This window comes from Malaclemys terrapin, chromosome 15 (assembly GCF_027887155.1).
Source record: "Malaclemys terrapin pileata isolate rMalTer1 chromosome 15, rMalTer1.hap1, whole genome shotgun sequence".
NCBI lineage: Eukaryota > Metazoa > Chordata > Testudines > Emydidae > Malaclemys > Malaclemys terrapin.
This window is the reverse complement of record NC_071519.1, coordinates 5,715,009-5,737,333: the sequence shown is the minus strand read 5'-3', so window position 1 is coordinate 5,737,333 and position 22,325 is coordinate 5,715,009. Positions and strand designations below refer to the sequence as shown.

The 22,325-nt window shown below is 46.0% G+C and overlaps 1 protein-coding gene across 4 annotated transcripts in view; it reads right to left on the bottom strand.

Moving 5' to 3' along the window:
• Window positions 1-22,234, bottom strand: part of LOC128822987 (zinc finger protein OZF-like) — a 72,088-nt gene extending 49,854 nt beyond the window's left edge. For all 4 annotated transcript variants that reach the window (XM_054004943.1, XM_054004945.1, XM_054004949.1 and 1 more), the window contains exon 1: window positions 22,032-22,234. The gene's annotated coding sequence lies outside the window, so the exon portion shown is untranslated. The remainder of the gene's footprint in view (window positions 1-22,031) is intronic.
• Between the last annotated feature and the right edge of the window lie 91 nt (window positions 22,235-22,325).

Genomic DNA, 22,325 nt, shown 5'->3' with positions numbered 1-22,325 from the left:
TTTATTGTCTCATTCTATTGATAATGTGATTACAACACAATGTGACTGAAATTAAACCACTTCCAGACAAGGAAACAACAAAAAAGTAGGGATCTAGTGTTCCAGACTCAAACCCAGGCCAACTATTTGAAAGCCAGCTACGCTCACCACTATACCACCAAAGCACCTGGTGTGGACACCTTTCCTGCATACTATGAGTGCTAGCAGAGGCGGGGACACATGACCATGGAGCTAGTAAGCAGGCTGGATGTGGTGGCAGTCACCTGACAGCTGGGAGCAAAGTTACCGTCCTAGAGTGACTGAAAGAGGGCCAAGGTGAAAACAGATCTCATTGGGAGGTGACCCCACACCCAACCCGCCCCTAGGAGAGGTGAACTGAAGCTCAACTTCAATCATAGAAAATTTTTCCCTGAGAAGGAAGGGGACCGCTTGTTTTAAAGACAAGGTTTGTGTTTTTTCCTGCTACATACAGAGGGGCTGTATAGTGCTGATTCCAGACAATACTCCGGGAGGATAAGGAACAAATTCAGGCTGCCAGTCACCTGCAGGAGGGAGATGATATTTTGACTGTGATGGATGCCTCATCTTAAAGGCCTTTGTCTGCCTCCTTCTAGTGTTTGGTACAGGAATGCAGCCCCCACTCCTGGGTGTCTCCTGTAGAAATAATGTTTCTGTGCAAAACACAAAAGCTTTTAACATAAAGGAGGGAAAGGAAAAGGCCACACGATGGGACTGGGACATAAGGAATGAAACACAAGATGCTTCTTCAATGTGCAATTGACTTTGAACCTTGTTGTTTGTGGTATTGTTCTATCCGTGTTGGTCCCAGGACATGAGATAGGGCATGGGGGCTCACATAATATCTTTCAAAGGACCAAGGAAGGGAGTGTTATTTACTCCTTCTCATAACACAAGAACTAGGAGGGATCACCAAATGAAATGAATAGGCTGCCGGTTTGAAAAGAAGTATTTCTTCACACAACGCACCTGGGGAACTCTTTGCCAGAGGATGCTGTGGAAAGCCAAGACTAGAACAGAGTTAAAAAAAGAACTAGAGATGTGCTTGGAGGATAGGTCCATCAATGGCTATTAGCCAGGATGGGCAGGGATGGTGTCCCTAGCCCGTTTGCCAGAAGCTGGGAATGGACAACAGGTGATGGATCACTTGATGATTACCTATTCTGTTCATTCTCTCTGGGGCGCCAGGAATTGGCCACGGTCAGAAGACAGGATAGTAGGCTACATGAACTGGTCTGACTCACTATCTCTGTTCTTAAGTTCCAAATGCTGTTGATGGAAGAGACGACCTTTTGGACTACACAGAACTGAAGAAGTGTTCTGGGTTAGCTCCAAAGTTTTTCTCTTTCACCAACAGAGGTTGGTCCTCTACAAGCTCTTACCTTCACCTGCTCTGTCTCTCTTGGACTCTGAAATGTGCTTTCTCTCAACTCCCTTTGGGAAACTATCAGGCTGAAGCAATTGTATTGATTGTGACACTAGAATCAAACGATTATTTAATATTATAAAGAAATTAGTCTAAACCTGAGTTTCCTCTTTTCAAACTGGTTTTCCCAACTCAGTTCCCAATTCTCTTCTAGAAAGGCCTCCAGGATGCCTGCCCACCCCAGCAGAAGTGGCAAGGAGAAAGCTCCCCAATGCTGCTCTTAGTCCCAGGTGGATTTTTCAGTGGCAGGGGGAGTTGGTTTGTTTGCTTCAGAGAAAGCTTCCAGGAAAGGTGTCTGGGGACCAGATCTTCCTGCTTCTTCCAGCATACCCCTGGCTCCTTCCCTGCCCCAGTCACTGCTGTAGGAGGTCCTACATGCACTTATCCCCAAAGCCTTCTTACCGCAGTTGTCAGTGTGTTAGCCTTATAATCTGAAGATACAGAGTTTGAGCATGAGAGAGCAGATGGTGAAGCACGGAGCAAACTTTTTTCTAAAGGAAATCCCAGAGAAAAGAGACTGGAGCAAACTGATTTCTGGACACCCTTCCACATATCTAACACAGACTCTCCTAAGGGTATGTCCACACTACAAAATTAGGTCAATTTAATAGAAGTTGATTTTTTAGAAATAGATTTGATACAGTCAATTGTGCGTGTCCCCACTAAGTACATTAAGTCGGCGGTGTGCGTCCACAGTACCGAGGCTAGCGTCGACTTTCAGAGCATTGCACTGTGGTAGCTATCCCACAGTTCCCGCAGTCTCCACCGCCCGTTGGAATTCTGGGTTGAGCTCCCAATGCCTGATGGGGCAAAAACATTGTCGTAGGTGGTTCTGGGTACATGTCATCAGGCCCCCCTCCCTCCGTGAAAGCAATGGCAAAAAATCGTTTCTCGCCTTTTTTCCTGGTTACTTGTGCAGATGACATATGATGGCAAGCATGGAGCCTGCTCAGCTCACTGTCACCGTAAGTCTCCTGGGTGCTGCTGGCAGACGCGGTACTGCAGTGCTACACAGCAGCATCCCCTTGCCTTGCCTTGCAGACAGCAGACAGTGCAATACAACTGCTAACCGTCGTTGTCGTCCTGTGGGTGCTCCTGGCCAACCTCGGTTAGGTTGGTCGGGGGCACCTGGGCAGACATGGGTGCTCCTGGCCGGACTCGGTGAGGTCGGTTGGGGGGGCCTGGACAAAAATAGGAATGACTTCAGGTGATTCTCTTCTTTAAGTTTCGTCTAATGGAGATTCAGTCCTGCCTGGAATATCATGCCAGCTGGAGGCTTCTGCCTCAGGCTGCTCTCCCAGTCGGCAGCACCGCACGGTCACAACTACCCCAGCCTACCCATTGCTCCCATGGCTCATGAAGCCTGGACATAGTAAGGAGCAGTTCAACTATAGGCTGAGCAAGTGCAGAATGGTGGTAGAATGTGCCTTTGGACATTTAAAAGCTCACTGGCGCATTTTACTGACGCGGTTAGACCTCAGCGAAACCAATATTCCCATCATTATTACTGCTTGCTGTGCGCTCCACAACATCTGTGAGAGTAAGGGGGAGATGTTTATGGCAGGGTGGGAGGTGGAGGCAAATTGCCTGGCCACTGATTATGCGCAGCCAGACACCAGGGCGGTTAGAAGAGCACAGCGGGGCGTGCTGTGCATCAGAGAAGCTTTGAAAATCAATTTCATGATGGGCCAGGCTACGATATGAAAGTTCTGTTTGTTTCTCCTTGATGAAAACCCGCCCCCTTGGTTAACTCTACTTCCCTGTAAGCCAACCGCCCTCCCCTACCCCCTTTGATCTCCATTTACAGAGGCAATAAAGTCATTGTTTCAAATTCATGCATTCTTTATTAATTTGTCACACAAATGGGATAACTGCCAAGGTAGCCTGGGAGGGGTCGGGGAGGAGGGAAGCACAGGGGTGGGGTAGTTGTAGGGGCACCCCCTAGAAGGGCATGCAGCTCATCATAGGGATAGCTCAGTGGTTTTAGCATTGGCCTGCTTAAACCCAGGGTTGTGAGTTCAATCCTTGATGGGGCCATTTAGGAATCTGGGGCAAATATCTGTCAGGGATGGTACTTGGTCCTGCTGTGAAGGCAGGGGACTGGACTCTATGACCTTTCAAGGTCTCTTGCAGCTCTATGAGATATACCTATCTCCATATAATAATAAAAAAAATGTCTGGGGCTCTGACCTGGAGGGGCTGTTTGCCTTGCTAGTTCTTTGGTAGGCTTGCCTGAGCTCCTTAAGTTTCACACGGCACTGCTGCAGGTCCCTGTTACAGCCTCTCTCCTTCATGCCCTTGGAAAATTTTTCAAATATTTGGGCATTTCGTCTTTTGGAACGGAATTCTGATAGCACGGATTACTTTCCCCATACAGCGATCAGATCCAGTACCTCCCGTTTGGTCCAAGCTGGAGCTCTTTTGTGATTCTGGGACTCCATGGTGAGCGCAGCCCAGTCACCTGTGCTGATCAGCATGCCATGCTGGCCAAACGAAATGAAATTCAAAAGTTCACAAGGCTTTTCCTGTCTACATGGCATCAGAGTTGAGTGTGCTGTCCAGAGCGATCACAATGGAGCACTCTAGGATAGCTCCTGGAGGCCAATACCATCGAATTGCATCCACACTACCCCAAATTCAACCCAGCAAGGTCGATTTCCTCATCGGGAAGTAGTACCAAAATTGATTTTAAGAGCCCTTTAAGTCAACAAAAATGGCTTTGTCGTGTGGATGGGAGCAGGGTCAAATCGATCTAACACTGCTAAATTCGACCTAAACTCATAGTGTAGACGAGGGCTAAGATATTAACTCTTCCTTCTCTTTTATGACTTGTTCATGCAGCTGGAAATACCAGTTCCTAAAAGCCCCTTCCCACAGAGAACAGAACCACAGTGCAGCGACAAAGCTGGGGGCTGGCAGGTTGTCATGGGCGAGTAGTTAAGAGGATGCACTAAAAATCCAGCAGAGTCATCCCCCTCCTCTCCACTCCCAAGCAGCTTTGAATCTTAATGACTGTGATGCTGAGATTACACTGCCTCAGCATCCTCAACCCCCACTGGAGGCCGGTGTAGAGTCCTTAGATTCCTGTTCATATTTCAGACTACAGCTGGTACAGCATCCCTGCACAGCAACTCACCATCTGCCCCAGGAAAGCCAGCTGGTGGGCCGCATTCACAGGCAGACAGCTTATACCGCTCCCCTCAGAGCAGTGGTAGCAGCTGTTGGCAGCTAATCCCCACCTAAGGCTTGGGGGAAGGAGCTGGGGATCACTTGTTATTTCTTCTGTACATTGAGTCTCATTGTGTTGGAACACATTCCTCTCTAAAACTGATTTAAATTTAGAGCCCCTCCCCCCCTTTCTGCTTTGTAAGTGCCTCATTCCTGTACATAAAACATAAGAACAGCCACACCGGGTCAGACCAATGGTCCATTTAGCCCAGTGTCCTGACTTCCAAGAGTGGTCAATGCCAGATGCTTTAGAGGGAATGAACGGAACAGGTAATCATGAAGTGATCCATCTCCTGTTGCCCATTCCCAGCGTCTTTAAAGATGTGAACACAAAGAAACATTTAGGGACCACTTGCAGCTACTTACAATCATAGAAGATTAGGGTTGGAAGAGACCTCAGGAGGTCATCTAGTCCAAGCTCCTGCTCAAAGCAGGACCAATCCCAACTAAATCATCCCAGCCAGGGCTCTGTCAAGCCTGGCCTTAAAAACCTCTAAAGATGGGAGATTCCACCCCCCCCGGGAACCCATTCCAGTGCTTCACCACCCTCCTAGGGAAACAGTTTTTCCTAATATGTTTTCCTAATATCCAACCTAGACTTCCCCCATTGAAATTTGAGACCGTTGCTCTTTGTTCTGTCATCTGCCACCACTGAGAACAGCCGAGCTCCATCCTCTTTGGAATCCCCCTTCAGGTAGTTGAAAGCTGCTATCAAATCCCCCCTCACTCTTCTCTTCTGCAGACTAAATAATCCCAGTTCCCTCAGCCTCTCCTCATAAATCATGTGCCACAGACCCCTAATCATTTTCGTTCCCCCCCGCTGGACTCTCTCCAATTTGTCCACATTCTTCCTGTAGTGGGGGGGGGGCACAAAACTGGATGCAGTACTCCAAATATGGCCTTACCAGTGCCAAATAGAGGGGAATAATCACTTCCCTCCATCTGCTGGCAACACTCCTACTAATGCAGCCCAATATGCCGTTAGCCTTCTTGGCAACAAGGGCACACTGTTGACTCATATCCAGCTTCTCGTCCACTGTAATCCCCAGGTCCTTTTCTGCAGAATTGCCGCTTAGCCGGTCAGTCCTCAGCCTGTTGCGGTGCATGAGATTCTTCCATCCTAAGTTCAGGACTCCGCACTTGTCCTTGGTGAACCGCCTCAGATTTCTTTTGGCCCAATCCTCCAATTTGTCTAGGTCACTCTGGACCAATCCCTACCCTCCAGGGCTTGGACTCTTTTCATGCTTTCACAGAGCTAAGATCACATGTTCCATGCTTTCATAGGGCAGAGTTTTAGGGCTATTTTGATGCAGGGAACTATGCTGTAGGGTGCTTTCCCTGTGTGAATTTGACAGGTGGATCAACATAGATGCACATTGTGACCCTTCTGAGGGTGCTGAGGGCTGTGAGTCTCCTTGTTGCCACCTGCCACTACTAAGAGGGACTTTTGCATGTGGTAGCTGGATGTTAGCGACCAATCTCACCAACCTGTCAGGCACTCAAGCACAGCCCTTCCAGTTGACAACAGAGTCACCCTAACCCTTGAGTTCCTCCAATGTGTCCCCCTCTGGGGTCCAGCCATGATCACCAGATACTCAGAGAAATCACAGATCCTCTCTTCCCGAAGCAATGGTATATCCCAGGTTACCACTGCTCCTGTATCTCTCTCTCTCTCACACACACACACACCACTTCAGTACAGTTATTGAACAAACAGAAATGTATTTAATTAGGGATAGAAATTTAAACAGAAACAAATGTGAGTTATGGAAACCAACCATTACCAACTAAACAAAATCACAAAAGGCAACCTACTCTTTTTAATAGTGTCGGAGAAAAACTGAGTTCTCACTATTTTTGTTTAGGTGCAGCAAGTCAGAGGCTTTATTATTAACTCTCACATGTGCAGAGGAGAGAGCAAGTAGGTCTCTCCCTGGTAACTAATTACAGCAAGCATTTATACCTTTCATTACAGAAATAATGAGGGACAGCTGCATTTTGTTTATACATAGGCCATCTTGATATCTCATTTCCTTACTTGTTTTGACTCTTGCCTACATACAATTAGTTTCTATACCTTATCTACACAAGGTCTTCTACACCTTATCTATACTGAGGTCACAATGACTTCTTACACAGCTCTTTCTCACCCGTCTCACACAATCCTCACACAATCCTCGCTTCTACAAATCTCGCGTTATCAGGGTTATCAGGGTCACAGCTAGCTTGACTCTTGCTAACAAAGACTGTCTCTTGCTAACGAAGCCTGACTCTTGCTAACAACCATCATGCATTGCAGTTCCCTTCTACGAAGCCTGACTCTTGCTAACAACCATCATGCATTGCAGTTCCCTTCTGTCAGTTCTTTTCTCTGCTTCCACAACCCCCCCTTTTGTACTTCTATTACAACAAACATTCTCAAATCTCTATTTGCATCAAGTCCTGGACTTCAGATTCTAAATCAGATGCTTCAACCTTTGGGGTTTTGATTGGATGCAATGATAATGCATGATTAGCATGAACATGAAAGGTATTACTATTATTACGTCTTTTACAACAACAATAACATAATCCTAAACTAACTAATAACAATACAAGCAATAACATTCCCATAGCAATACTATAATGGGGTTGTTGTACAGCCTTTGTCATAAAGCACAATACATCATATTTAGTACATAAGGTAGATACTCTATAAGCAGTGTGAAAGGCATACTTTTCTACTTGATATACATTTTGAAGCATGTGAATTCGCCCTTGTACCTCAGAGATTTTCTGGATCTCAGGTAACAATGAAAGCAAGTTTTGAAATCTATCAGATAGTAAGCTAGTCCAATTAAAGGGTATCTGGAACCTAAGGGCTACTTGAAAAACTCTATCTGCAGGCCAGTAAATGATATGATTGCCTGCAGTGGTAGTGAGATTAAAATGTATGTCTTGTGATATGGTGTCATTAACATACACACAGCTATCATTAGCTTGGAAGAGTAAGTGTCCTGTCAGGGTAGTTCCTTGTCCCCTACCCTCCCAGCAAACGTAGTCATAGACAGTGACAACTTCTCCTGGCTTCAGTTTACGTGTACACTGAAGCTGTGGGGGTTCTAATGGCCAGAATGTCCACAGGTTACCTAACCCCATCCAAATGTCAGGTGTAATCCTAGGAGCACTAACTAAAAATCGATTGGGCATACCAGGTGGTCTAATTTCCCAGATGTCTCGATGAATTACCCAATCCCATATGCATCCTCCCCATGGACCCGGCAGGATACGGTATGTGGGAGCCCACACCCCCTGTACCGCTCCATATGCTTGGAAGGAGCACTGAGAACGTCCACACTTCCACCCAGAAAGTTTCCAAGTATGTCTCCATGGCCACAGGTCAGATGGCACTCCTGACGTGTCTGTAAGGGCAGTGGGCCAAGCCTGGTGCTCTAGATCATTCCGAATGGCCATTAGCTGGTCATTCAAGAAATCCTGAATCTCTGAGCATGCTAGATCCCACTGCAATGCCTTCCCAGCCTCAGTGATATTCAATACCATCTCTGTCAGTAACTTCTGGGTCATAAAACTAAGGGCGGAGATAACATGTAACTCACCAACTCCAGCCTGTACCTGGGTTAGTTGTGCTCCAGAAACAAGGCCTATGGCCTTCTCTAGTTGGCCCAATTTCTCATCATTGGAATGTGTAGTACTGTTTGTATCTGGATAAGTTACAGTGGTGGTGGCAAGGGTCAAGGGACTAGTGGTGGTGGGTGTAGTCTTTGTAGTGGCAAGGCGTTTTTGATATTCACAAAGCCCTGATCCTGGAAAGAATCCACCCCACCACTGGACCCCACATTCCCAGGAACGTTCCCCACAGTTCCCTCCTTGCCAATAAACAATGCTTCGTTTCTTCCACCAGGGCCAGTTCTTAATGTCTTTTGTAGTTAGAAAGTTCTGGACTTTGGTGGTTTCAGCAGAGCGAGTGTTTCTTCTTTTCTTCTTCAAAAACAGTTGTGATTCACCATAATACCGGGGAGAGGTTACTAGCACTTCACCCTGTACTGGTGTGATTCCTGTAAAAGAATTCAAAGGCACAGTAGATCTGTCAGTGGACAAGGGAGAGGTTACTAGCACTTCACCTTGTCCTCTTTCCCTGCTGTCCAGGAGGCACAGCAGAGCTAGCAGGAGAAACAGGCTGATCAGCAGCTGGAGAATCCTCTCCAGGCGGAGGGGTCTTTTTGCAGTGCGAAGCATGGGTCCAGGTGGGCAGTCCTTGGCACTTCACAGCAGTGTTAGTGGTTAACAGGACTTGGAAAGGGCCTTTCCAGCGTGGAGCCAAGGCAGTCTTTCGCTGATGGACCTTTATGTAGACCCAGTCTCCTGGTTCCAGCGAGTGGCAGGGCTGCACAGGATCCTTGGGTAGTGCTTCTTTCACCTGTGTATAGAAAGACTTAACACATTTCATTAGTGCCTGACAATACTTAAGCATTGTGTCATCCATTAAATGAATGTCCATCTGAGCTAGGGTCAGTGGGGGCGCAGTTGGTAGTCTCATCGGGCGCCCTGTCAGAATCTCATGAGGGCTGAGTCCAGTCTTTCGATTGGGAGTGGCCCTCATACTCATTAGTGCCAGAGGAAGGGCATCTGGCCACTTCAAGTTTGTTTCAGCACAAATCTTGGCCAGTTTATTTTTTAGAATTCCATTCTGGCGTTCCACTGTTCCAGCAGACTGCGGATGGTGGGGGCAGTGAAGGTTGTGTTGAGTCTGCAAAGCTGCACATAACTCTTTTACAATCTGTCCAGTAAAATGAGTTCCACGGTCACTGTTGATACTCACAGGGATGCCAAATCGTGGTACAAAATCTTTAAGCAGAAGTTTCACAACAGTCCTGGCATCTGCTTTCCTGCAGGGAAAAGCTTCAACCCAATTTGAAAATACATCCACCAAAACCAATACATATTCATAGCCACAACATTTAGACAGTTGAATAAAATCAATCTGAATATTTACAAAAGGTCCCCAAGGGGGAGGGTGAGCTGCCTGCCTAACTTTAACAGCTTTACCAATGTTATGCTGCTGACAAATCACACATTGTTGACAGTAGTGATGTGCAATGACTGGGAACCCGAACGCACACCAATCTCGGTTAACTGCAGCAACCATCCCCCCTTTGCTCACGTGAGCCATTCCGTGGTATACATGAGCAAGATAGGGCATTAGCATCTTCGGTGCAACCAGGCGACCAGCTGGGGCACGCCAAAGATGATCAGGGTGTAGAATACAGCCATTAGCACTCCATAAACGTTTCTCAGCTGCCGGTGCTGCTTCCTGGATCTTGGCCAGATCCTCAAGGGAGGCTAGTGGAGGCTGTTCAATCAAAGCACAAGTATATTCAGCCTGAGGTGCAGAAAGGGCCGCTGCTTTGGCTGCAGAGTCTGCCAAAGCATTTCCACGGGTAACTTCATCATGAGGGGTCTGGTGAGCTGTACATTTCACGACAGCTATAGCTTTGGGCAATAAAAGGGCATCTAAAAGAGCAGAGACATACAGACTGTTCTTAATAGGAGAACCAGTGGATGTAAGAAAACCTCTATACTTCCAGAGCAACCCATAATCATGTACCACTCCAAAAGCATAACGAGAGTCTGTATAGATTGTAACTGCTTGATCCTGAGCTAGAATGCAGGCTCGAGTTAAAGCTACAAGTTCGGCCACTTGAGCAGAAAACACAGAAGGAAGGAAAGCACTTTCAATAACAGCATGTGCAGAACACACAGCATAACCAGCAACCAATTTGCCCTTAGAATCTCGCCAGCACGAACCATCTACAAAGTAAATAAGATCAGGATTTTGCAAAGGCACATCTAGTAAATCATCTCTTGGACGAGAGAGAACCGATGTCACAGACACACAGTCATGTGGGTCTCCGTCTTTGGGCCCAGGCAACAAGGAGGCAGGATTTAGAACAGGGCAACGAGCCAAAGTAATATGAGATGAAGACAACAAGACAAGCTCATATTTTGTAAGACGAGAAGTGGATAGATGCTGTGTCTTAGATTTTAACAAGAGAGCAGCCACAGCATGAGGGACAGCAACAATCAAAGGAGATCCTAAGACAATAGATTCAGATACCTGAACAGCAAGAGCTGCTGCAGCTACAGCACGCAGGCAAGGGGGAAATCCAGCTGCCACAGCGTCTAGGGCAGTACTGTAATAAGCAATGGGACGGTGTTTGTCTCCGTGCCTTTGCGTTAATACAGCCAAAGCAAACCCATTACGCTCATGACAGAAAAGAGTGAAGGGTTTAGCATAATCAGGAAGTCCCAGGGCTGGTGCACTGGACAGACTTTGCTTGATAGCAACAAAAGCTTGTTCAGCCTCTGGAGACCAAGGAAGAGGCTCAGGGGTACCTGACTTAGTCAGATCCTGTAAGGGTTTAATCATTGTTGCATAGCCTAAAATCCATTGTCTACAGTACCCAGTCATGCCAAGAAAAGTACGCATTTGAGAAATAGTTCCAGGCCTCTTAAAGGAACCTGGAGTGCATGTGCCACACTTCTAGTAAAATAACGGGTACTTTCCTCAGAGGGATTAGAATCAGGGGAGCTACTGGGAGGCTCAGAATCACCTCTTTGTGGTGAAGAGGAGGCTTCTCTCCCAGGGGAAGAGAGAACAATGTGTGCAGCTGATACATGCGGTGGTGAAACTGGCACTGCTGGGTGAGATTCGTTAGCAGACCCAGGCTGTGCAGGGGGAGGAGGCAGCACGGGCTGCTGCTGCTGAATGTTACTGAAGAAATCTAAAATATCCTCAGCAGTTTCCTCCTCACTGTCAGATCTAACTAATTGGGGATAAAGGGGAGCAGAAGGAATTGCTTGAACGGGATTAAGATACACAGGAGCAGAAAGAATCGCTCTAGGGGGTAAACAGCTGGATGCCTTGCATTTAAGCTGTAAATGTTGCACTTGAGCTTTTAACTTTTCCTGGGAGTCCTTTAGACTCCGCACTCGAGACTCGTGGAGTCTCTTTGTTGCTTCCTCCCACCAACAGACAAATTGCTCCCACTGTGTATCAGAGGCTTTTGGTGAAGCCAGAGTTTCTTTAAGGTATTTAAGTTTGTCTAAATCAAAGGTACCTTCTAGTGGACATTGTTTAGATGGATTTGCACGCGTGTAAAGATTCAAATTATCTAAATACCTGCAGGTTTTCGGGCCATAATGTACGTACATGAAATAAGCTGGGGTACCCTTAGGGGGTGAAAGGGAAGACTTAGACTGTCCCCCACCCATTTTCCAATCACACACTCAAAGGGGAAGGATGCCCTGTGAGTGCTAGCGGCTCATAAACTAAGGATTCTCCCTACAGGGTATTCACACAGGAGTGACTAACGAGGATAGCCATGACCCCCTACACCTCCCTTCAGCAAAGAGCGTCGGCTAATCTCAGAGAGACAGCGCCGCTTACTCTGTTGCATCCAGTGAGATGGTCAGACTGTCAGTGGCTCACACGGAGAGGAAAAGGGGAGGGAAGATGGGTGCACACACTCCTAGACCCAGGTAGCCTCCTCGCCGGACGATGCCAGGCCGAGTCAACCTACATGGGTCGGATCTCCTAAAGATCCTCTAGTTACCGGGCTTGCGTTAGAGTAGTTCTGGTCACGAGCCAAAAGACTTCGCAGAGTACTCTGGGCGTCTTCCGGTAACACTCAATTCACACTGTGTACACACACACACACACACACACACACACACACACACACCAACATACCAAGGCCTTCTACCAGGTACTACTCCTGAGTACCTCCAGGTACTATTCCCAAGTACCTTGATGCATCACTTGAGGCGGTAAAAACCCCTCTTGAGGCAGTAACAACTCCTCAATACAGGTGCAAACCCTATGCACCTAGCATATGCTTACAGGGGGCGGCAAACAATTCCCCTATTACGCCGCTCAGCATCTGACCTTGCTGCACAGTCAATAAGTTCGGATGGCGTGAGCCCAACAGGGGCAGACGGCCCCACGGACAGTCCTCCTCCGACACCCCAATAGAGATTTCAAAAGGTCTCTTACCTCTATTGTGGCGCCATGGGGTTCGAAGGGGAACGATCCGTAGCAGCTGCCGTTGCCTCAGTGGGCGTTGCCATCCCGGACGAGCCCCCAAATTGTCGGAGAAAAACTGAGTTCTCACTATTTTTGTTTAGGTGCAGCAAGTCAGAGGCTTTATTATTAACTCTCACATGTGCAGAGGAGAGAGCAAGTAGGTCTCTCCCTGGTAACTAATTACAGCAAGCATTTATACCTTTCATTACAGAAATAATGAGGGACAGCTGCATTTTGTTTATACATAGGCCATCTTGATATCTCATTTCCTTACTTGTTTTGACTCTTGCCTACATACAATTAGTTTCTATACCTTATCTACACAAGGTCTTCTACACCTTATCTATACTGAGGTCACAATGACTTCTTACACAGCTCTTTCTCACCCGTCTCACACAATCCTCGCTTCTACAAATCTCGCGTTATCAGGGTTATCAGGGTCACAGCTAGCTTGACTCTTGCTAACAAAGACTGTCTCTTGCTAACGAAGCCTGACTCTTGCTAACAACCATCATGCATTGCAGTTCCCTTCTACGAAGCCTGACTCTTGCTAACAACCATCATGCATTGCAGTTCCCTTCTGTCAGTTCTTTTCTCTGCTTCCACAATAGTTACCTTTCCCTATCTAAGTAGATACTCACCTCATACTTCATTCTATGGCAGTGATTGTTAGTTCCTAGGAGCCAGGGCTGTACCTTTCATGAAACGCCACTTGTCATTGGGGATCTCCTTGGTGAATGGACCCAGAGTGTTTTCTCCACCCTGTTATAAACTGAGTCTGTCTTTTGTATTTATTCACAGAAACGACAATGAGGAGATCGTCCTATCATTCTTTTCACTTTCACAGGGTTTAGATATCTATAGTTTGTCTTTGATAGTTTTCCATTGACTTTTCTGGATTGGTGCAAAGGTTGATAATGGAGCAATACATCACATAACTGATTAGCAAGGGACGGATGACAATTCCCTCCCACTTGAATGGGCCATCCCCACCAAGACCTATGATTGGGGTGACTCACTTTCACGTCAATATCACACAAGGAGTCTCTTACTCTATAACAAATAGCTTCACCTATAATTTCATTTTCACTGGTAACACTAACATATTCAAAGATCACAAATTCTTGTCATATATGTTAGGGTTTTTTTTAATCCCCATTACCAACAACTGAACCTTGGCTCAAATTGTGGTTTGTCCCAACCAATTCTGTGAGTTCATATATCTCTGGTTCTTCTGCCATGTGTGTTGGTGGAAGGGGTCTCCCATGTGGGAATGTTTGCATCAGGAGGAAAAATACCTCTCTTTTCACACTTTTTAATCTTTCAATGTAGGAGGAGGCAGAGGAGAATTGATGTAAATGCATAAAACACAAGAGAGAATTGTCTGGTTTACACTGTTAGTTACCAGAGCTGGAGTTCCTATTCAAAAATAGCTATTTTTCTGCAGCTATTAGATTTCAAACACTGATTTCATTTTATACACATTTATACCTACAAAGGATAAATTCAACAAAAAACCCACTTCTATTTCCTCAACATCTGCATTGTGAAGAGCAGCATCTCCCATACCATAGGATTAGCTAGGCAAGATCCTCTGTGGGGCCTGGGTTACAAATGCTTTGGGAACCAAATACATGGACAATTTACCTACTTCAAAACCACTTACCATGGAATTCTCTCCCCAGATCATCTGAGACAATATTGACTTAAACAATTGAAGTACACTGTGATCATATGCATTTCCTTCAGTTAGTTGGGGTTCTGCTGTTGTTCATCACTTCCCAGTGGAGATTTTAAATCACTATTGTTTCTTTGTTAGCACATCCAGTAAATTGGAGATTTCTCTCAAGTGCAGTTCTGTCAACAGGAATTTTCTCCATGTCATCATGGAGAGGTGGGGAAAAAGCAAAGCTGAAGTGAGAAATGACGACTTTAGCAAATGGTCATTTCTCTTAAAGTCTCCAATAAATCTGAGCTACATCCTATCAAACTGAACTAATATCCAATTGGGTGACCAAAGAGCCTCCAGGAAAGACAGAAACCCACTCACAGAGAGACAGAATACATGACAATGAAAGTGTCAAGTGAAACTCCAGAGCAGGATACATCTGATTATTCAGAACCAGGACAAGAGATTCTCCCATCACAGTCTCCTCTGATCCATTCAAACCTGCTTCACTCAGCACTGTCTCAATAGTCAGTTGTGTTATTTACAAAATTTTTAGTATCCTAACATCCCCATAATGGGGGACAAAACAACCACCTTGTCAGAAGTGGCTTTACCAGTAGATGGAACCTGGGATTTAAACTCCAAATGATCACACTGTGTATAGGATCCATTTGAATTCCCCTTCCAGGTTTTTGACACTTTCATCCCCAGTCATAGCGACTCTAGTATAGGATTAAAGAAGTTAAAGTATCATCTCCAAGCAGAGACAACTGAGAATGCTTCATCACATGACACTTTGAGAAGTGGATGGATAGAATGTGATGAAGATAAACTCTGCCTAGCTCAGACAAAAGGTAACATTTCTGCATTTATGGGGAAGGAAGGAATCTCTGAGTCACCCCATCTCCTTCCAGTGTCACAGAGGCTGAAATGACACTTTTTCCTGCCCCTGCTCCTCTTCATTTAAATAATATAATTTGAAAAGTTCCCAATATAACTGCTCTTCAGCACAACCTAGAGCAGGGGTCAGCAATCTTTCAGGAGTGGTGTGCCGAGTCTTCATTTATTCACTCTAATATAAGGTTTCACGTGCCAGTAATACATTTTTAACGCTTTTAGATGGTCTCTTTCTAGAAGTCTAAAATATATAACGAAACTATTGTTGTATGTAAAGTAATATGGGAGGATAGCTCAGTGGTTGGAGCATTGGCCTGCTAAACCCAGGGTTATGAGCTCAATCCTTGAGGGGGCCACTTAGGGATCCAAGTCAAAAATAAGTACTTGGTTCTGCTAATGAAGGCAGGGGGCTGGACTTGATGACCTTGCAGGGTCCCTTCTAGCTCTATGAGATAGACAGGTAAATAAGGTTTATCAAAGGTTTAAGAAGCTTCATTTAAAATTAAATTAAAAACGCAGAGCCCCCAGACCCATGGCCAGGACCTGGGCAGTGTGAGTGCCACTGAAAATCAGCCCTCGTGCCATAGGTTGCCTACCCCTGACCTAGAGCAACGTGAGAACATCAATGATATGATCTGTATAACTAGTTACTCTAACAATAATTTTGTAATAGGAGGAATGGTATAAATGTGATGTTCCCTGGCTCCTGATAGGAAGGGCACACTCAAGTTACTCATCGGAGAATGGACTTGATAGAAAGGACAAATGGGTCCACATTAAAACAGGGTGAACTGCAAAAAGCAAAAATTGGTCACTCATCTGGACAAGCTGAGGGATAACGGTGCTGCAAATAGTTCAAAAAGCTTTAAACGTTACTATGTGGGAATCAGAAAAAGTATTACAGAAAAAAAAAAAAGTAGTGATAGCCCTGAGGTTTTTATCATCTTGATCTCCCTTGTAGATTCTCTGATGGCTAACATGGGCTGAGTGCCTCTCCCCTGTGTGGATTCTCTGATGAACAGAAAGGGCTGATCTTCGAGTGAAGTTTTTCCCTCACTCAGTACATGTATTTTTCCTCTTTCCCCATGAGGATTTCCTGCTGTGTTGTGGTTTCCTTGAGGCCTTTCTGAGTTGCCCAACAGGAAATAAATTTACCCACTTTCTCCCCTGGCTGGTTTCCCTGCTCTCTTTCTGGTCTGTGCTGAATCTCACAGGATTTTCCCTGCTCATGACTCCAGGACACATTCCTTTTCGATCTTTGCGATAATCCTCTTTGTTTATCCACTTGCACAACATTTTCCTGCTGAGAATTCTGCTCCTCTTTCTCACATACCATTGCATCACCTGCTGTGATAGAGACAGAAACCTCAAACAGGGATGGAAAGGGGAAAACCAAACCAAAACAAGTGCTGGAGAGATGTCAAATAAAATTCAGGAACTGAACTCCCCCCAACTCCTCCCACAAGTAGGAGAGAGGAGGGGGATCAATTCAGCCTTCACATCCCATCCAAATTTTCATGGGGAAGGGAGGAAGCTACTGCCTGGTGTCTGCTAGGATCTATAGGAAGCCATGAGCTGTATTTACCCTGAGGATACAACCCCTGCAAGGGACAATAATGAACTGAGAGAACTCCCAAGCACTTTGTAGCGTATCCCAGATGTTTTCTTCAGGCACTTACAGATTTTGAGTTGGTTTAATGTTTCCTCACCTGTGCAGGGAGCTCTCAGGATCTCTCTTTCCTCTGAACCCTGGAGGTCTGAGACCCATGGTTCTTCCGCTTGTTCCAGCTGGGAGATCACATCACATTGGGAAACTGGAAACCCTGCTCAGATGAAAGAAAACAAAGGAGTTCCATTGATTTCATAAGACTTTGTCATAAAAAAAACATTCTATTAATTTAACTTCAGTGCTTAGTGTGACCTGGTGTGCCTGAGGCAGTCCTCACTGAAAATGCCAAGGGCAGGGCAGGCTGAAAAAGGGAGAGCAGATGCTCCCAAAACTGATGGTTAACACTGAAGTTAAACTCACTGACCAGTCACAAATTGTGCTTCTGATCACCCACATTGGTTACTGAAAAGCTGGAAAAAGAAATCCCACAGCCCCCTTTATTGCATTCCAGTTCTCTGACTCCCAATCAGCACCTAGGGTCCACTACAGTGAGAGGTTATTTAAAAACTCTGCTCACAAACAAAATGTTCTTCTGACCCCAAAGCGTCAGCCACATTACCAGATCACTATAGGTTTGGATCTTACACAAAATATCATCCTGTCAGCCAATCCTTTAGCATCTAAACTAAAAGAAGGAAGGAAGGAAGGAAGACGTTAAATGGGAAAGCAGTCAGATATATAGATTTGGAATGTATCAGGTTCTTAACAGTATTGGGGAGTAGCTGCTTGAAAGTCCGTCTGGAACACATCCACAGTTTGCATGGGTCATTCAGTCCTATGTTCAAGGCTTCAGTTTGTAGAGAAGTTGCTCCAGAGGTAGGAAGAGGGATTGAAGACAAAATGGAGATGGTGCAGCTGCCCTTTATATTCCTTTTGCCATGTGTCTTCTACTTCCTGTGTCCCAAACACAAGCTTCACGGCACATGGCATGGAAAAGCCTTGGCGTTCTCCATATACAGGCATACCCCTGCATGTCTTGCTGACTCAATAGGTGTATCCCCTTGATCCTTTCCATGGGCTCATTGTACAGCTGATGACCCTGAATGGGCCATCAAACAGCCTAGGCAGTGCTGATGCCAGTATGTCTGGGGGTGTCAACTAGAAACACTGCACAAGTCTGGAAATACAGATATACTCTACACATCTATAACTCACAATACAAAGGTGATACAAACATAGAAACAAAATTATCATACTTGGAAAATCATAACTTTTTCACTGAAACCGTACATGGCATATCTAGCACGATTCATTTTAATTTTGTCAGATTGGTATTAATAATAAAATAATAATATAAAGTGTCTCACAATTCCATAGAGTGTCACACATAGTAAACCAGTGAATTCCCAGGACCAGCTCCCCAAGTCCTTGAAGATGCTGAATCCTCTGCTTATGAGGGATTGAAATACCCACATATCTGCTGGGAACACACACAGACAGACACTGTGTCAGTCTGTACCCCTATGATCACTCTTCTAGAAAATTATGAAAAATTTTGTACACAGTATGGCTTGTGAGATATCATTTAAAAACACATAATTTACTGAATATTATCCTCCTGTTAAAAATGTGTAGCAACACTGTATGTAAAGTTATGAGATTTTGCAGTATGATATTACTGAAAAAGTTACAATTCTGGGGAACACCCACAGACCAGTTCCTCAGAGACAGCAAGGCAAACAGCTGGTCACATAGTCATTCTGCGGCAGGGGGAAGGTGTGAAGACGACATTTACATTCCATCACAGGGACCTCTTGAAGTTCATATCTACAACAAACAGCCTGTCACCATGACTCAGCTTAGAACTGAAGTTGTTTCTAGTACAAAGGACTGAATTATAAAAAGAGGTGAGAAAAATGTTTGAGACTCTCCCTCTCCCCTTGCCCTCTGCTCATGCCAACTCCTGAAGAACTGAATTAGCGGGTTAGGGGGAGTCCTGGCTGAAAGGAAAGCCAGCCTGTCTCAGTATATGGTGAGAGAAACATTAGCTTTGAATCCGTTTTAGCTTGTTAAGTTAGACATTAGTTTGTGTTTTACCTTGCATTTCTTTTGTAAACAATTCTGACTTTTATGCCTCATTATCTGTAGTCAATTTTTTTTTCCGGTAGTTAATCTTGTTTTATTGTTTCATCTAACCAGTGTGTTTGGATTAAAGTGTGTTGGAAACTCTATTTGGGATAAAAAGGCTGGTGCATTTCATTTTCCACTGATGAAATAACAGATTTCATATGAGCTTGCGTTGTTCAGTAGTGTTCTGGACAGTGCAAGATGCACATTTCTGGGGGAAGTCTGTGACCAGAGAATTTTCTGGGGTTCTCCTGTGGGGTACTGTAATTCGTGAGTCACTGACTAGCAGCACTCAATACTGTGTAGCTGGGAGCGAGTTAGATGCTGGAGACTGTGTGTTAACTGCCCAGGAGTGGCTGTTCTCACAGTAAACCAGGGTAAAAGGCACCCCAGCTTGGGGAACTGAGGGGCCACAGTTGTTCAACAGTCCAGATTGCACTGTGGTTGGTGTCACAGACACTCAATTTCAAAGAGGCTCCTAAAACACCGAGAAAGTAAAATCATGTCCCAGAATTTGAAGACTCCAGAGAGAGGGCAAGTCTCCCTGGCTCTGCTTCTTGCTGACAGAGAGGTCCAGAGACAATGAGAGAGTCCTGGGGAAGCTGGGAACAGTAAGCATGGGCTGGTGGGGTTCAGTGGAGAAAGGGAACAGGAAGGGCAGGGATATTACTGAATGCAGGATCTCAGCAGTACTAGATGTCAGGATAACGCATATTGCAGCCCATTGGAAAACACTATACATATAAAATGATGGGGTCTAAATTAGCTGTTTCCACTCGAGAGAGAGATCGTGGAGTCAATGTGTATAGTTCTCTGAAAACATCCACTCAAGTTGCAGCGGCAGTCAAAAAGCGAACAGAATATTGAGAATCATTAAAAAAGGGATAGATAATAAGACAGAAAATATCATATTGCCACTATATAAATCCATGATATGCCCAAATACTGCGTGCAGATGTGGTTGGGTTGCCCCATCTGAAAGAAGATATCTTGGAATTGGAAAAGGTACAGAAAAGGGCCAAAAAAAAAAAAAAAAAAAAAAAAAAAAAAAAAAAAAGATTAGGAGTATGAAACAGCTTCTGTATGAGGAGAGTTGAAAAAGACTGGGACTTTTCAGCTTGGAAAAGAGACGAAGGGGGGATAGGAGAGAGGTCTATAAAATCATGACTGGCATGGACAAAGTAAATAAGGAAGTTATTTACTCCTTCTCATAAGACAAGGACTAGGAATCACAAAATGAAATTAATAGGCAGCGGGTATAAAACAAACAAAAGGAAGTATTTCTTCAAACAATGCACAGTCAACCTGTGGAACTCTTTGCCAGAGGATGTTGTGAAGGCCAAGACTATAACAGGGTTCAAAAAAGAACAAGTTAAATTAACGGAGGATAGGTTCATCAATGGCCATTAGCCAGGATGGGCAGGGATGATGTCTGTAGCCTCTGCTTGCTAGAAGCTGGGAATGCACGACAGGTGATGGATCACTTGATAATTACCTGTTGTGTTCATTCGCTCTGAGGGACCTGGCATTGGCCATTGTCAGACGACAGTATACTGGGCTGCATGGACCTTTGGTCTGACCCAGTATGGCCATTCTTATGTACTAGGGAATCCAGTGAGTCCAGTGTAATGGGAGGGAGTAGGAAAATCCCAGGGTGTGGAGAACACTGGGAAATTAGAAGCTATAATTCAGGACTCTAATTAGTCCGGAAAAGCAGAATGTGAAAAATAAGAATCGGGGTCATGTGACTTCGGGAATGAGGGACTCAAAAATCCAAGAAGCTTGCAGAGAAGACAGATTGTGCCTATTGGACATGGTGATGGGGGAGCAAGACTCTCCATGTCTCAAGAAATGTCACTACCAACCTAAGCCATTTTCACAAGGTGGGGTGCAAACCAGACCAGTGAGGAGTTGTGTCATCTGGGCCAGCAACACCTGGATGAAGGAAGGGGGCAGCAGTGGGGGATGGGCAGGTGACTGGTAACAGATGGCTGGGGGCAACTGTGTTGGTAGTTAGGGGGCAGTAACTGGGATTGGGAAACCGGTGATGGGCAGTCCCCATGGGGAACATATGCACCTCCCTTCCCTACCCTGGCAGAGAACAGGTATCCCATCCCATCATCACTCCAGGGGCAGCCATGTTTTGGGGAATGACTCAGGGCAACAATTTCCCACTGGGAGAAGGACAAATCGCTGCAGATAAAATGGGTGGGAAAAACTACCACATCGGACAGATTTTAAACTGACATTTCAGAATTATGGAGAGACCAGGGGGAAATCAGGGGAGACCAGAGAGCTGATCATTTGAGGGGAAAGGGGGGGGAATCTCCCCAGATTTTATAGCCATGTGTGAGATACTGAGAGAGAAAAGGGGAAGAACTAGAGGGCATTTGTATCAGTGGGTGGGAGGCAAGTGGCACAAACAGGGAAAGGATCCAATTAACTCCCCACCCCCGCCCGCCAGTTCTCCCCCAGGGATTTCCTGGTTGCACAGAGACCGTTCAACACCCCCCCCCCCCCCGCCGCCCCAGGCCACAACTCTGGCTTCTCCCCTCCCTGCCCGACACCCCCACCTCTCCCCACACCACAGTGTTATATCCTTCAGGGTAACAGTTTTAGGAAGAAATCACTGGAGACACAGAGAGCTGTAAACTTTGAAGCAGCCATTTATTGCCACACAGAGAACTAACCAAAAACCAGCTAAAACTGTATGGACTATCCCCTAATAATCTAACTCAGTTGCCATAGCAACACAAGAGTCTATTACTATGACAACCAAATACACAACACACAGGGGACCTCCCCGCCGGGCCCAGTCTCTGCCCCCCCCAATCCCAGCGGGGCCGGGGGCAGATCCTGCTGCAGCTCCACTGGGGCCGAGGCAGCTCCGAGGCTTCTCCCAGGTCCCCCGGGGCGGAGAGTCACTTTCCTGCCCGGCCCCAGCGCCCCCCCCCGGCCGGGGTCTCTCACTCACCGGGGGGCTCCGGCCCGGGGCTGCCCAGGGGGCGGGTCCCAGCTGGAGAAAGCCCCCCCGGCCGGGCACGGGGGGGTTAATGCCGGGCTCCCCCAGCACAGACCCCAGAGAGCAGCAGCTGCTCAGCCCCGACTCCCGGGTCACACGGAGGAAACAGCAGCAGCTTTGTTCTCCCGGCCCTAGGGGGGCTTGCAACTGCTGAAACCCTCCCTTACCTGAGCTGCAGAGGGCGGAAGCACTTCCCGGAGCCGTCTGGGATATGTAGTTCCTGACTCTGCAGGGAGCGGAAGTGAC